This window comes from Chiroxiphia lanceolata, chromosome 2 (assembly GCF_009829145.1).
Source record: "Chiroxiphia lanceolata isolate bChiLan1 chromosome 2, bChiLan1.pri, whole genome shotgun sequence".
Classification (NCBI taxonomy): Eukaryota; Metazoa; Chordata; class Aves; order Passeriformes; family Pipridae; genus Chiroxiphia; species Chiroxiphia lanceolata.
The window spans coordinates 8,427,883-8,441,377 of record NC_045638.1 but is presented as its reverse complement, the minus strand read 5'-3'; the positions used below and the strand labels follow the sequence as shown (position 1 = coordinate 8,441,377).

General features: G+C 46.4%; 1 long non-coding RNA gene across 1 annotated transcript; it reads right to left on the bottom strand.

Annotated features, from left to right (window-relative positions):
- Window positions 1-6,168: 6,168 nt before the first annotated feature.
- On the bottom strand, window positions 6,169-9,555 carry LOC116782755. The gene is made up of 3 exons (XR_004355341.1): window positions 9,542-9,555; window positions 8,337-8,676; window positions 6,169-6,794 (listed from the first exon to the last, which is right to left on the bottom strand). It is a non-coding gene; the product is annotated as an uncharacterized LOC116782755 (long non-coding RNA).
- Between the last annotated feature and the right edge of the window lie 3,940 nt (window positions 9,556-13,495).

The following is a 13,495-nucleotide window of genomic DNA, read 5'->3' as shown; positions in this document are numbered from 1 at the left end:
ACAAACCAAAGTCAGTAACTCCCTCATGTGAATGGTACTTTTTCATATCACTGGAAATTAAAAATCAGTTGCACTATGATTATATTGATTCCGGGTGGTTTCTTTTGAGTAATTATGTTCAAAAACTGTCTGCCAGTCCAATTTGCTATCAAATCTCACTCTATCACTAGCATTCCACTTGCAGGTGCATAGACAATATAAACTCAACATCCTACAAAATTATCATCCTTTTGTAGGAATGAAATGCTGATTGTTTATTATCTGATTTAATTTCTGGTGGTTAAATCTGAGCAGTCTGATTTAGCAACATTTTCAATCAACCTTACAAATATTTGAATGCGTTTATGCAACAATTAATGTGCAAAATAGTGTGGAACAAAGTCAGTTTTCCTTGCTTTTTAAATCAGGGCACCCATTTTCTGCCCCCTAGGGAGTGTGATGCCCCCATGGCAGGCTGGCATGGGACTTCACATGAAAGGAGCTGTGGTCCATGTGATGTCTGGACAGAGTCAGGTAGCCTGGTGTGTTGGTCCATTGCTCCCAGCAGTGCTGTCCTTCAGAGAAGGCCGCCATCAGGACACATCAGCCTCTTGCAGCCTCTCTGTGGGACCACCAGCAAGAGGGGCTGGAAACAGGGCATCTCTGGGATGAATTTGGGATCACAGCCCAGTCCTGGGTTTGTGCTGGTACACCTGAAAGCAGGATTGCACCCACTGGACTGTGCTGGCAACTGAGAGTGAAGCCTGAGGCTGGCTGCAGGGCAGGACCTGGGCTGCATGGGCCACAGTACTGCCACCCTTTTTGGGCATGTTGGAGCAAGGTCGTCAAAGGGAGTTCATTTGTGAATTCAACTGGGCACTAGAACAGCTCTAACATCGCACTATCTGACTTTATTTACCAGAGGCACTGCATGGATTCAATATTGCCCATAAGCTTTCAGTCATCCTTTCTAGGTGGAGGCATCTCCCACGGCAGTGGATTGGAGCTGTGCCAGTGGATGGAGCAGGGATGGGGACCCTCACCCTGCATAGCTCTCCAGCCTGGGCACTCTGAGCTTCACTTGTGGCACTTCCTGCTGTTAAAGGTGTCCAAGTGCAGACTGGGGTGGCACTGGTGTCATTTTTGCACAGCCACTGTTGTCCTGGATGCCCTACTTCCCCTCTACGCAGCACGCTGCAGTTGGTAGCAGTGCTGTTGACAAAGAGGTGACTCATTTCCACCACCAAATCTCTCTCTCACAATGCATCTATATCCTGTTTAATTTCACACCTATCCTGTTTGCTTAGTTACACAGCATTGCTGTTCTATTTGGTGAATTTTAGATCGGATTGTAAGGAGTGAATTTTTATATTATATTATGCTATATGATAATTGCTCATTTAATTTTAACTTGGTAATAGGTTTATTCTGCAAACAGTTAGGAAAATTACTTATGAGTGCTTTAACTAGATGTGTAATTTGAGGATACAAATTTAATATGCCATACAAAGCCTTCTGGGGCAAAATTGCTGTGCCCTTGCTCAGTTAGGTAAATGGGAGTTTACTTGAGCACAGAAGCATTCGTAACCCAGGGAGTATTTTGAGACCACTGCTTAATTATGATAATTACTACTCTTAAGTCACAAACTCGGATGTTGTGTATCACCAGATCTGCTCCTGGGTTTTCTGCAGATGGACAGTACAATGTTGAGCAAGGAACACACAACCTAGGCTGTGCACCTCTTACTCACCCCTGCAAGGAGCTACTTGTGCTGCTCATTTTGCCAAAGGATTAATGAGAAGATGAACACCTCTGTTTCCACCAAATGCTCAGGAGATCCTCAGGTGGATCCACAGGATGCTGTTGGAGCAGGAGCAACATTACTCCATTATACTGCTTATTTTTTTGGCCTGAGCTAATATGTTGCACCGAGCAGAGGCCTGATATCACAGCACTGGCAGTTTTGTGCGTCTCCCTGCCAGCACCCCAATCAACCTACCTGCTGAACATCCCTGCATGAGCCACAATCCTCCTAGGTGCACTCTCCTTATCTTTCCAGCCCTCTTCTGTTGATCTCACTGAACTAGCACTTTTCAATTACTCTTAGTACAATTTAATGGAGGAGCTGAGGGGGTGGACAGGGACAGGGGGGAAGATCAGAGGAAGATGCTTAAATGGCACTGCAGGTCTTGTCAGTCTACAAGAGGCCCCACGTTAGGCTGGACAACTTCCAGCTTTCCAGTCTGTGTCTACCCTATATAGACTAAAAAGTTGATCTCCTTCTGTCTCTGTTTCCACAGTGAATTTTACTATTGTAAATACTGATCGGACAAATGACAATGGAGGAGACTCCTCAGAGCACCTGGAGGTTTGATAGGTAATGTAATCTGGCTTGCTGTGAACACTTGCACTTGAAATTTCCAATTGCAGTGTGGAATTAAATTTTGACCTCATCAGCATACCTGACTTAGCACTACTGGCAGGTTTGCTAACCCTTTATTTAATGTTCTGATCTACTGTTTGTTTCAACTTTAGCAAAAACCTTCCTTTTCTTCAGCAAAGTGTAGCAGCCAAGCTAAACAAATATCAGAAAATCCTTTTAACTGTGTCCACTTCTTTTGTTTGAATGCCCAGAGCTCCCCACCCCACCATGGCACTGCTCCAGCTCTGCAGCATCACAGCAAAGGCACCTCATTTCTGCTGATCCTGCTGTTCATGAGCACCAAGAGACCCACTATCCCCAAATGTGGAGGAGTTTGACTTTCCCATTTCCCTTTACTAACAATGGAAGTAGAAGAAGAGCATTTTAACAGCTTAAAAACATGCTTAACTCTGCACTGACCACTTTCCTGCTTTCTCCTTGGGAGCTGCACAGCAGAGGGTCGAGTCTTTCTTTCAAGGTGCAGGGCTGCTGGGAGAAGCAAGTCCCTGGATGCAACAACACTCTGTCCACCCCAGGCCTGGCTCAGCTGCTCCCAGATCGGGCAACCTGCTGATGGACATGAGGAGCCAGGCAGGGAGATGCCCTCCAAGCAGCAGAAGCAAGCTTTTAGGGTAATGCCAGCTCTGCCTCTCTTTTTGGTGTCAGTTCCTCACTAAGGGTGTGTTTTGGGATAGCTTGGGAGCAATCACATATATGGGGCAGTAGGGGAATCCCTGCTGGGTTGCCTGTCTCCTTCACCCAAGGAATCTGGTGGAGCTCGATCCCCCTGTGCAGGCTGGAAAGCACTCTGGGAAGCCAGGGCAAGTCAAGGGACATGGGAGGGATGCACAGCACAATGTCCCAGCTGAGACAGGCTGCTGTTGAAAGGGGCCATCGAAAGACACTGACACCAAGCCAGAGGGATGTATTGCTCTGCATGTGGCTTGGGTGTAACCAGGAGGTAGGTGTCCTGGAAGTGAGCTTTCTACAGCACTTGAGAGTGGCCAAATTCTGTCCAAAGGTCTTCACCAAAACACATATTTCTCTACTCATAAACTGGAGGAGCACCTGAAAATGGCAATGTAACCCTGGAGAGAGCCAGCTGCGCTGGCCAATATCTAGGGCAGCCCCCATGCTGTAAAGACCATGGGCTGCCTGGCAAACAAGGCCAACACCCACTGCCCACACAGAGACACTTTGCTTTCAGCAGCTGGGTCCTGCCTGAGAACAGATGTCATGCCTTGGCCCCATGGGTTTCTGGCAGCTGCTCATTTCCCTATTTATTCCTGCTCTGCCAACCTTCTTGCTCGTGATCTTCTGGGGCTGCATCAGCACTCATCCCAGCAGCACAGGATCACACCCTCCTCCTAAGTCAAGTGCAAAGTCAGAGGCTAAGCAGAGATTAAGGATCAGGTATTTTAGCCAGTGGACATCCTAAGAACTTGATCCGAATGTCTTGGCTTAAAATAAATAACCTGTTTTCAATCAGGTTTTGCTTCTGACACACAGAGCTCCACGAGCAGAGGAGAGGAGAGGTGAGAGAGGGATGAAGCAAGGCTCTGGAGCAAATCCTCCGTGGTCATGCATGGCAGTAATATTGTAGCAAGCAACAGGGACTCACTAATACTCATGTTTAAGCAATATGTCCTGGTTTTCCATCTATGTAGCATGCAAGTAGCCAAGTTCCACTGGCAGCTTGGGTTCTTGTGGGACTATTCCCATAAGGCCAGTCTCAGAGGAGAAAACTCAAGGGAATAACTGAATTTTTCCCAGTGGTTTCATTGGCTTTCAAATCAGGCCTAAAGTGTTGTTGATACTAAAAAAAGTATATGCACTTTTGGCTGTGCTCAATTAGACATGGCCTTTAATAACCTGATCCAATCCCTTTGCAGTACCAACAATAACACCAGTGTTGGGGTGATGCCGGGGGTTGATGAGCCACCCTGGTTACACTTTAGTTGTTCAGGCAGTAAAACTTCTACCACTCCTGCCTAAGAAAAATTGGTTCCTTTTCACTCCAGTGACCAAATCCCACTCCCCCATAAGCTGTTGGGTACCTTCTCCCACAAGATTCTACCTTCCACAGTCTGTCCCCTGTACCGTGTGTCTGCGTTACCTGCACTTGCAGCCCAGCTATTAATTTTGTTTTTCCCCTGTCACGGTCTGTCTCATGAGCTGAAAGGGTCTGGAAAACATGCTGGCACTTCAGCCCCTGGATGCAAGCCACTTACACTGTGCTGAAGCCTCTGTTTTTGCCAGGCACATGACAAAGTTGGCCATCGTGTCATTGTGATGAAGAGGATCTGAATAAGAGCCTCTTCTGCAGACAGCCTCTGGTGCCAGTGCACAGGACCAGAGCTGCTGGGGCCCCACTGGAGGGAGAGCCTGGAGGATGAAAACAGGGAGAAGTCTCTCCTGCATTTGCAATGTGGAAAAGGAGCTTTGAAGGTATCTGCTCTAATCCTGCAAAAGCAAAGCCTCCTCACACGTGCACCTTTCCCTTGGTCCCGTTGTTCTCCCTCTCTCTTGGTGCCGATATTGATTCCTTCCCAATGAATTCTGTCTGGCAGGTGAGGGCTTGGCCTCAGTGTACTCACCTTTAGCCAGTGTTTTTTAAAATCAGCTACTGAACAACCTATTGTTCAGCCAGGTGACTGCTGAGGCCGTTTCTAAGTTTTAACTTCTCCAGATGCCCGGGACGCCTCTTTCACAGTAAGTTGCTTGTTCCCCCCCGCTGCCTGCTTCTGTGGGACACAGCATGCCAGTGCTGCCGGAGTGACTGAGCACGGCCAGCCTGGGCTGCAGGAAGGCACCCTGACCCTTGCTGGAGCCATCAGTGTGTAGTTTAAGTCATGACATCACCAGCGCAGCGCAGGCTTGAGCGATGACACAGTGGGGACAGGGGATCTTGGATGCCCAGGGTGGGGAGGGAGCAGGAAGAAAAAGAGAAGAAAAGAAAGAGAAGGAGGTTTGTTTTCTGTTTTCTTTGCTGCAAGTCTCAGCAATACACCCTTGCTGTGTTAGAGCAGCGTCTCTGCTTTCGGGACACTGTAAAATCCGCAGACTAAAAGGGAAACAATAACACTGCCTTACTCCCAGTCAAATCCTACTTTATCGTAGGTAGTGGGAGGCTTGAACTCATTCCTCGTCTTAGTTCGCATGCCCTGGTGCGGCACCAGCTTCTCTCCCCTCCGGCACCAGGAGGGAGTCTCCCCAGGGCTCTCCACCCCTGGGCACCGCGCCTGGGCTGTTGTGCCACGGTACATTAGAGCAGATCTAACCCTGTAAGCCCCACTAATCCCTCCAGGGCAGGAAAACGCTGTTTAACGGGAGGGATGCAGCGGAGCGCAGAGGCTGTGGAGCACGGAGACCACGGTGTCAGGGGCAACAGTGGGAGTCAGCGGGGATATGGCAGTGTTTACCAGAGGTACTCCAGACTCCCAGTCCCCGGGTGTTCGTTTCTGGGGGGTCCTAAGGATACCCCGGGCCGAGCTGAAGGACACAGATTTTAACCCGAGGCCTCCAGGGCTGCAGCCACAGCTCAGTCCCTGCTCAGTGTCCACACCTCATCCCAACCACCACATTTGAAAGGTCTCGAGCTGCTGTTTCCGTACGGAGGGTTTCTTTCTTTTTCACTGATTTATTGAAAAGAGTAGGGTCTTCTGGCATCCCTCAGGATTTCTAGGAAAGGTATTTAAAAGAAAAACCATTGGATCTGTAGGTTTCCATCAAAATAACGGCACCTATGATGACAGGCAAAGTATAAACGCTTAGGCAGACAAAGATAAGCATCGGTGCTGTGGCTGCCTATTTAAATCAGATCCCACAAATGCCGGTCTGGACAGGAAAGACCCAAAGCCTTTCTTGCTCGTTACGTGAGCCTAAGCAGAAGACCTTTATTTGAAGCTTATTTCTGCTTTCATATGTCACAGCAGCGGTATTCTCCAGCAGTGGAGGGCAGCTTTTCTCTAATTTTAGATCTTTCTCTCAAAAGATGGCAGCTGACAACAGAGACAGGCCTCTGAAAAGGATGGATTTGAAGGCTTGCCTTTTACTAAAGATGTACAAGCTGTGCAGCGCGGCAGTTCTTGTGAGATCAAACCGAGTGGATTTCAGATTCAAATCCCACCCTACTTTGAGGTCAGACTCCAGGCAATGTGTCCCAAGCTGCTCACCAACAGAAAGGCAGGCATCGCTTTTTTTAACACAAAAATACAAATTGTGAGAGTCAAGGAAGGGGAGCAGGAGAAGGGATAAATGATTTACACACAGCAAACCCGTTGAGGAAGTCAAACAGATGCTTTACTGTCTCCCCGTGCTCCAGGCTGGATATGTCCGTTTCTAAACAGAGCTTGTTGCATCTCAGTGGATCCTTTCAGGCAACAAATTGTCCTGCAAGATTCAAGGTAAAGGTTCTCTGTTTCCCTCAGGAACAGAATATTGCACCTACGAAAAGGCAGAGCCAACCCACCACATTGGCAGTGATAGGAAAAGCCTCACCAGGTCATCTGCAATCCCAGTTTTTGTGTCCTCTGTATGGTCTGATGGGCTTTCAACAGCAAGCTTAGGAGACACTTCAACAAGTTGCTTTACAGCATCTGTTTAAATTATTAAGAGACTTCAGTGAAAAGCTTTATGTATAAACAGAGCATTTTGACTTTGTAGCCTTGTGGCTTGTAATATTTTGCTATTGAAAGCAAAGTTTCCACAAATACTGAGTCAAAGTGGGCAAGGAGAAGCTACCAGCTGAGTTACTCATGGGGGTGACATAATTTTTTTTCCGTGGAGCTACTTTCTTATTACAGAAATGTCACCTTTTCTGTCCTCCCTTGGGGCAAGTGATGTGTTCTGCCCAGAGCCCTTTTTTTGTCATCAGAAGGAACGTAAAGCATCCATCTAATCCATCCATGTGTCTGCCTAATCTCATTCTGGCTGTTGCTGTGATGGTCAGATAACAGATATGAAAATTAGGGGTTGTCTAGCAAGGCACAGCTCTCCTTCTGAATGACTTCCTATAGGGAGTGATGAATCTCTATGGCTCAGAGGACTGCCCTGACAGACAGGCAGCAGCCTGGAGACCCAGATTCCAACTCCCATATATGTTTTGCATTCACTTCAATGTAATTTTTAAAAGGAATTTTGTATCGGATTTTGTTCAGGTGCACATTCATCATTTATCAATGTGTTGTGGAGTTAAAATTTTAAAGGGATGTTGTAAGGCTATAAACAATCTTGGCCTGTTTCCATTTTGCTAATCAGGTGCTGACAGTCACAGAAGTTGAGTGGGAAATGCCTGTCTCTGGCTTGCACTTATTTTGCACAGGAGAGGGAGACAGGGCAGAGCCCAGCATCTCACAGAGGGGTTCAGAACCGTGGACCTTGAGCATATTCTTTTTGGAGTGTTCAGCAACTACTTCCCTAACTTAACAGACTGAAATTTAAATATCTAATTTAGCTTTCAGCTGCATGTTATTAGCCTTTTTTCCCCCTTTCAGTTTGAATTGTAAAAGAGAGAAAAAAAGAAGACAGAAAAACCTAGGCTTTCCTCTGTAGCCAGGCCCCTGGTTTGTTTTCCTTTTCAGTCTGATGCACAAGGCTCCACTACAGATTTGCAAATGCTGCTGGAGAGTGTTCATTTACATCAGAACATGCTGTTTGCAACTGATTTTTAAAGCTCCACTCTCCTTCTCTATTAATTTTATGCTGTGAAATAAAATTGTGCAAAAAAAAAATACATGCAATGATTTTGACAGCAAACTAAATAAGGGGCTCTGCAGGAGATGCCATCACAGATTTAGCCCATTTTGTTTAGCCGAGAAGGAGCAGGGGAACACTTGCTTTAAGAAAAATCTCTCTCCAAAGAACAGCAGCTAGGGAGGTGGAGACTGGTAGGCAGTTGCTGACTGAGGAGTGCCTAAGCCTGGGAGTGCTTACCTACAGGCAGTTGTTTTCCCTTTGGAGAGCAGGGAGGTGTGTGTGTTACTCTGACATCCAAAGAGGAAGAGTCTCTCTTATCCTCCAAAGGGGTACTTTTCCAGTGGCTTGCTGTCCCCTGCCAGCAAAGAGCAAATATCTGTCTTCATCTTTTTCCTCCCCTTTGACTGTGAGTGCCTTAGTGCCAGCCTGTCTTTAAAATAACTTGGGGAGCATGCCTACAGACACATCTTGGCAAAGGAGGGAAAGGGAGGAGTGCAGTGCAACCAGTCAGGCAGAGACTCTTGTTTTCTACTCGGAGCAAAACGAAGCAAAGATCTTCATGCAGAAGAAATACCAACTGCAAAAAAAAAAAAAAAAAAAAAAAAAAGGCACAATCATTATAGAAATGTTACACTTGTCTGTACACTTGGATCTCCTGTGATGAGACCATACATGGACGAGAGACTGTTAATATTTTTCAGATAAACATGACATTCCTCTGTTTCTACTGGAAAAAACACCCCAAGGTCGTGGTGGAAAAGGTAGTTTTTCCAAGAGCTGGAGCACAACCCTTTCCAGCACCGATGAGGGGACACTTGGGTGACCTGTACACCCCCTCCCCATCTCACTTAACCTATTGGGAGGTGCCCACTCTGTGATCCCCAGGGAGCCCATATCCTGCTCAGCACCCCTGGGACGGCTCCACAGCGAGGGAATGCTGCCTGCTGCTAAAGCTGCTGCTTGTGATCTTTGCATCCATCAGTCGCCAGTGCCACCGGCTGGGGACTGGCACTGCTCTCCAGTCTCCTTAGCACCAAGCACATTACCGGCACTCACAAATCATTCTCACAATAATTAGCAGCAATTAGTGACTTAATGGAGAGTCTTTGGGGATTCCTAAGCGTGCCTCATGAGCGTGGGTTTTTTAGGACGCTGGAAGTTGAGAAAGCCCTGGGGAATGCTGATGGCACCTGGCAGTCCCTTATCTCTGTGCCTGCCCGGATGGGTTTGTTTGCGTGCGCCCTTCCCAGACATCGCCCCGCTGGGGGGAATTCCACCCGGCTGCGTGTGTTGGCTTTCCTGGCCAACCCCAGAGCAGCCCCAGTGAACCTCTTGGCTGCTGCCTCCGCCTCGCCCCCCTCCCACCCGTGAAACCCCTGTACGAGCCCGTGCGTGGCACAGGGGTAAACTCCGAAAGGAGAGGAACGAGCTCAGCTGCTTACCTCGCCCAACAAGGGGAAAACGCGGTGGGAACTACTTTAAAATCGATTAATTTCCTTTGCCCCAGTAGGTCCTCGGCTCTGCCAAGGCTCAGGCTCCCGGGTGGCGCTGGGCAGTCACAGAGGGTTTGCTTGTTGAGGGCGCAAGGCATGAACTCCTCTGCCAAAAAAAAACCTCGCCTAATTAAATTTCTCGTTCTGAAAACAAAAGGGGTTCTCAGAGGAGACAACGGGGTCTCCCTGAGGTTGTTACTGTTGGGCAGATTTTTGCAAGTCATTAACAACCTCGGGAAATTGTTGATCAAATGGCTGAAAATGCAGCTTTCCAGTTTTCCAGTAAACTGAGCGTAGTAAGCCCTGTGGCATAAGCATCTTCGTAATGATTTTTCCGAGTTAATAGGAGGGGCCTGGGGTGTTTTAATTGCCTTAGTTTCTAAATAAATGTAAAGAGATTTGTACACGTCCTGGATGCAAACGACCACTTGAAGAAAGGCTGCCTGGCTTTCCTTGCGGATTTTGTCTCTGAAAGAAGGGGGAAAAAATCCCATTAACGCTGGGCTGTGAGCAGGGTACAAACATGTGCCCAAGACTATAATTAATGCGGACACTTACCACTTCTCATCTTGAGATATAACCAACACCTTTATATCTGTGAACCCCTCTCAGCTGCTAACGCAGGTTGTTAAGCACTCTTTCGTCTGGCTGATTTTTTTCAAGATTTTTGTGCTGTTTCACCGGCAAATGACAAGTGAAATGGAGACACATCAATAGAAATAGCACAATTACAATAGATAGATAGATAGGTAGATAGACAGACAGATAGATAGATAGATAGATAGATAGATAGATAGATAGATAGATAGATAGATAGATTGTCAGTCCTCAGTTAATAACTATTTTTAGAAATTATACATTTTTGCCTTGCATGTGGGATCTCATTTTATCTTTCTGTAATTATGGGCATTCTGCTATATAATAGGGTCTACGGCTGTATGACAAGTTATCTTGTAACATGTTGGCAGCAGTTTCAGTTGCACAAATCAATGCAGGCATTGGAAATTTAAAACGGATTTTTTACCTTTATTACCTAGTTTAGTTTTTACCTGTTCTGTGCAGGTATATAGGGAGCATTAGTCTCAACTATGTCATTTCAGTCCAAATTCCAGATCACTATTTGCTTGAGGTAATTTTAATTGAGCTGGCTGAAGGTGAAACTCACCCCAATGAATAATAATACCTGCTCTTTTAGAAGAATGACAGAGATGAAAATAGAATTAATTCAGAGATCCAGTCCTGTGGTCTAGCTACTGGGCACACATCCTCCAAATTAGATAGGACAGAATGGGAGCTCCTTTGAAATTACCAGGCAAATGATTCAAAATGTACGCAAAAGAATGCTTTTCCATACCATACGTAATTGAACCGGGGAACTCACTGGCACCAGATAATGTGGAGGCCTCCAGTACAAACAGGTTTCAACAGGACTCAGCCAGAGTTGGGGAGATGGACTAACTGGTGCTGCAGGGCATAGAGGTTTGGCTGCAAGCTCCAGCTCAGGCAGTCCTTCAAGCCTCACATCTGCCAGAAGATGAGAATATGGCAATGAGATGGATTATCTTCTCACCAGGTTTCTCTTACTCCCCATTCACCCTTGGCTGCTTTTGGGAATGCACTACCGGGATGACCCAGAAACTTTGGTCTGACCCTGTGCACTGCTCTCGGTTTCTGTGTTGCAATGTGGTGCAGGTCAAGCCATGTGATCCCCAGGCACAGCAGATCACATGCATAAACATTCAATCCAGAGTTGATGTTTGCACCCTTACTCCAGAGACAAGACTGTTCTACACATCTCTCCTTTTCTAATTACTGAGGTTTGTGAAGAGAAAACCATATTTTCCTGGAAGGAGAATAGGCAAACCAGCTCATTCAACCCAGAGCTGGCTTTGCAGTGCCCCAGTGACCCTCCAAAGGAATTCAAGGCAGACTGCATTTTTTTGTATGTGCTTGTTATCTTATCTTTGATGTCCTTTGGGAAGCTGTGAGCTGCTTTCAACTGACCTGAACACAGTCTGACTGCAAATCTTTGTTTGAGGAAGCGCTTGTGTGACCCATATACCAGGTAGATGTAAAGAACCAGTCCAGTTCTGTCTTGTATTCAACACATGGCTCCATAGTACATAATGTTTTCATTAGCATCACTACCAAAGATGCCAGATCAGAGTTCAGCCCTCCATCTTCGGTGAGCCCGGCACAGTCAGTGCTCTCAGACCTCTCCTTTCCCTAATCCACCCACCCTGGGGCTCAGGAAACAGCTATTTTCCAGCTCTTCCAGAGAAAGCTAGGGGTGTGGGTTCCCCCCCTCCCCCCTGCCCCCATTCCTCCTTTCAGGATACTATTTTCCCCACATGCAATCATTCCCCTGTTCATTCTTCAGCAGGGAGCATACTGCCAGGGACTGGAAATGACCCTGTGGTTCACCGAGGTGCAAGACCTGCAGAGGAACACTTGTAGAGGTGGAGATGACAAGACTACTAACAAAATACTATTATCCTGATACAGCAGGCTGGCTGACTGGGTCCCACACGGTGGCTGCCTGCACAGCAATATCTCGTTCAAACATTTTCCCATTCATGCAATTCCGTAAACACTTGTGTGTATCAGCTTTCCATAAATACTATGGACAGACTCTAAGTGATTAAGGCATTTATTTTCTCTATAGGTGCCTACATTCCAAGGGTGTCACTGGGGGTGTGCTGGCTTTGCCTGTTTGCTGTGGCACCCAGGAGGCTGATTTCAATTTCTGCTCAGACCCCTTTCCACTCTCTGGCTGTGTAAAGGAGATATGAATTGCAGACTAAATGCAGTGGTTCTCCGTGAACTACCCGCAGTGGATAAAATCCACCCTGCCAGGCCTTGCTTCAGAAGCTGTGATGCAATTTAGACAGAAGGATGGTGGGAACAGCAGATCTGTTGTAATGCTCTGCCATGAGAAGTTTTTTCATGCTAGCCTGAGAGTCAAAATGGAAAACAACAGTCTAGGGGACAGATCAGAAGGTCTCAGAGGTCTGAGGCGGGTAAAGAGAAGGAACCCATAGGAATGTAAAACCAGTAAGCTTTCCTCTTCTTCATTATCTGTCTTTAGGTAGCAGGGCTTTTGGAAAAGATTTTTTTTTGAGATTTTCATGGCAGATCTTGACACTGACTGACACAATGGTAATTCCCATCCGCTTGGTTCCTTCTGCGCCTGTGGAAGTCAAGGAAGAACTTCCCAGAGCGTGAAAGGGGTTTGGATCAGACCCTGTAGTGTCAGCAGATTATCTCTGTCATAACTTATCCCTGATGTTTACCTGAGCTACTGCAAATTCTCACCTCACTAAGAGGAAGCACTTCTAACTTACTACAAAGTGATCTTGTTTGCCTCAGAGTTTTTCAAATATAACAGTATCCCTTGTGACATAACTTTACCCATTCACCTGGCTATTTTTAATTGAGAAATACTTAGCAGCACCTGTTGTGGAAGTACAACTGACTGATGCCAGAAGAAACAGTTCCTATAATGGACAGGAGTTCATCTACAGATCCTTTACTTACAGAGGCACAATTATATGATTAGGATTAATCTAATTGTATTGAGTATGATGGATTTAGGTCTACCATTCTCTTGGAGGAACTGTGATATTTGGAGAATCCACAAAACAGGAGGTATGGATGTAGATGAGCCTGTTACATGGCAGACTGGTGTCCTCAAAGATTCTTTTTTTTTTTTTTTTTTTGTAGCAAGGACTTCTTTCTAAGCTGAGCTTTATTTGTCCTAATCTACAGCCACTTTAAGTTTCATCTGTAAATGCAAAACTCACAATGGTGCTCTGAAGACAAAAAATTCAGGAAGAGACTGTTCCAAAAGCCACCAAAATGCAATGGAGCGACCCACCAAGATTTGGGTAATGCCCAGACAGC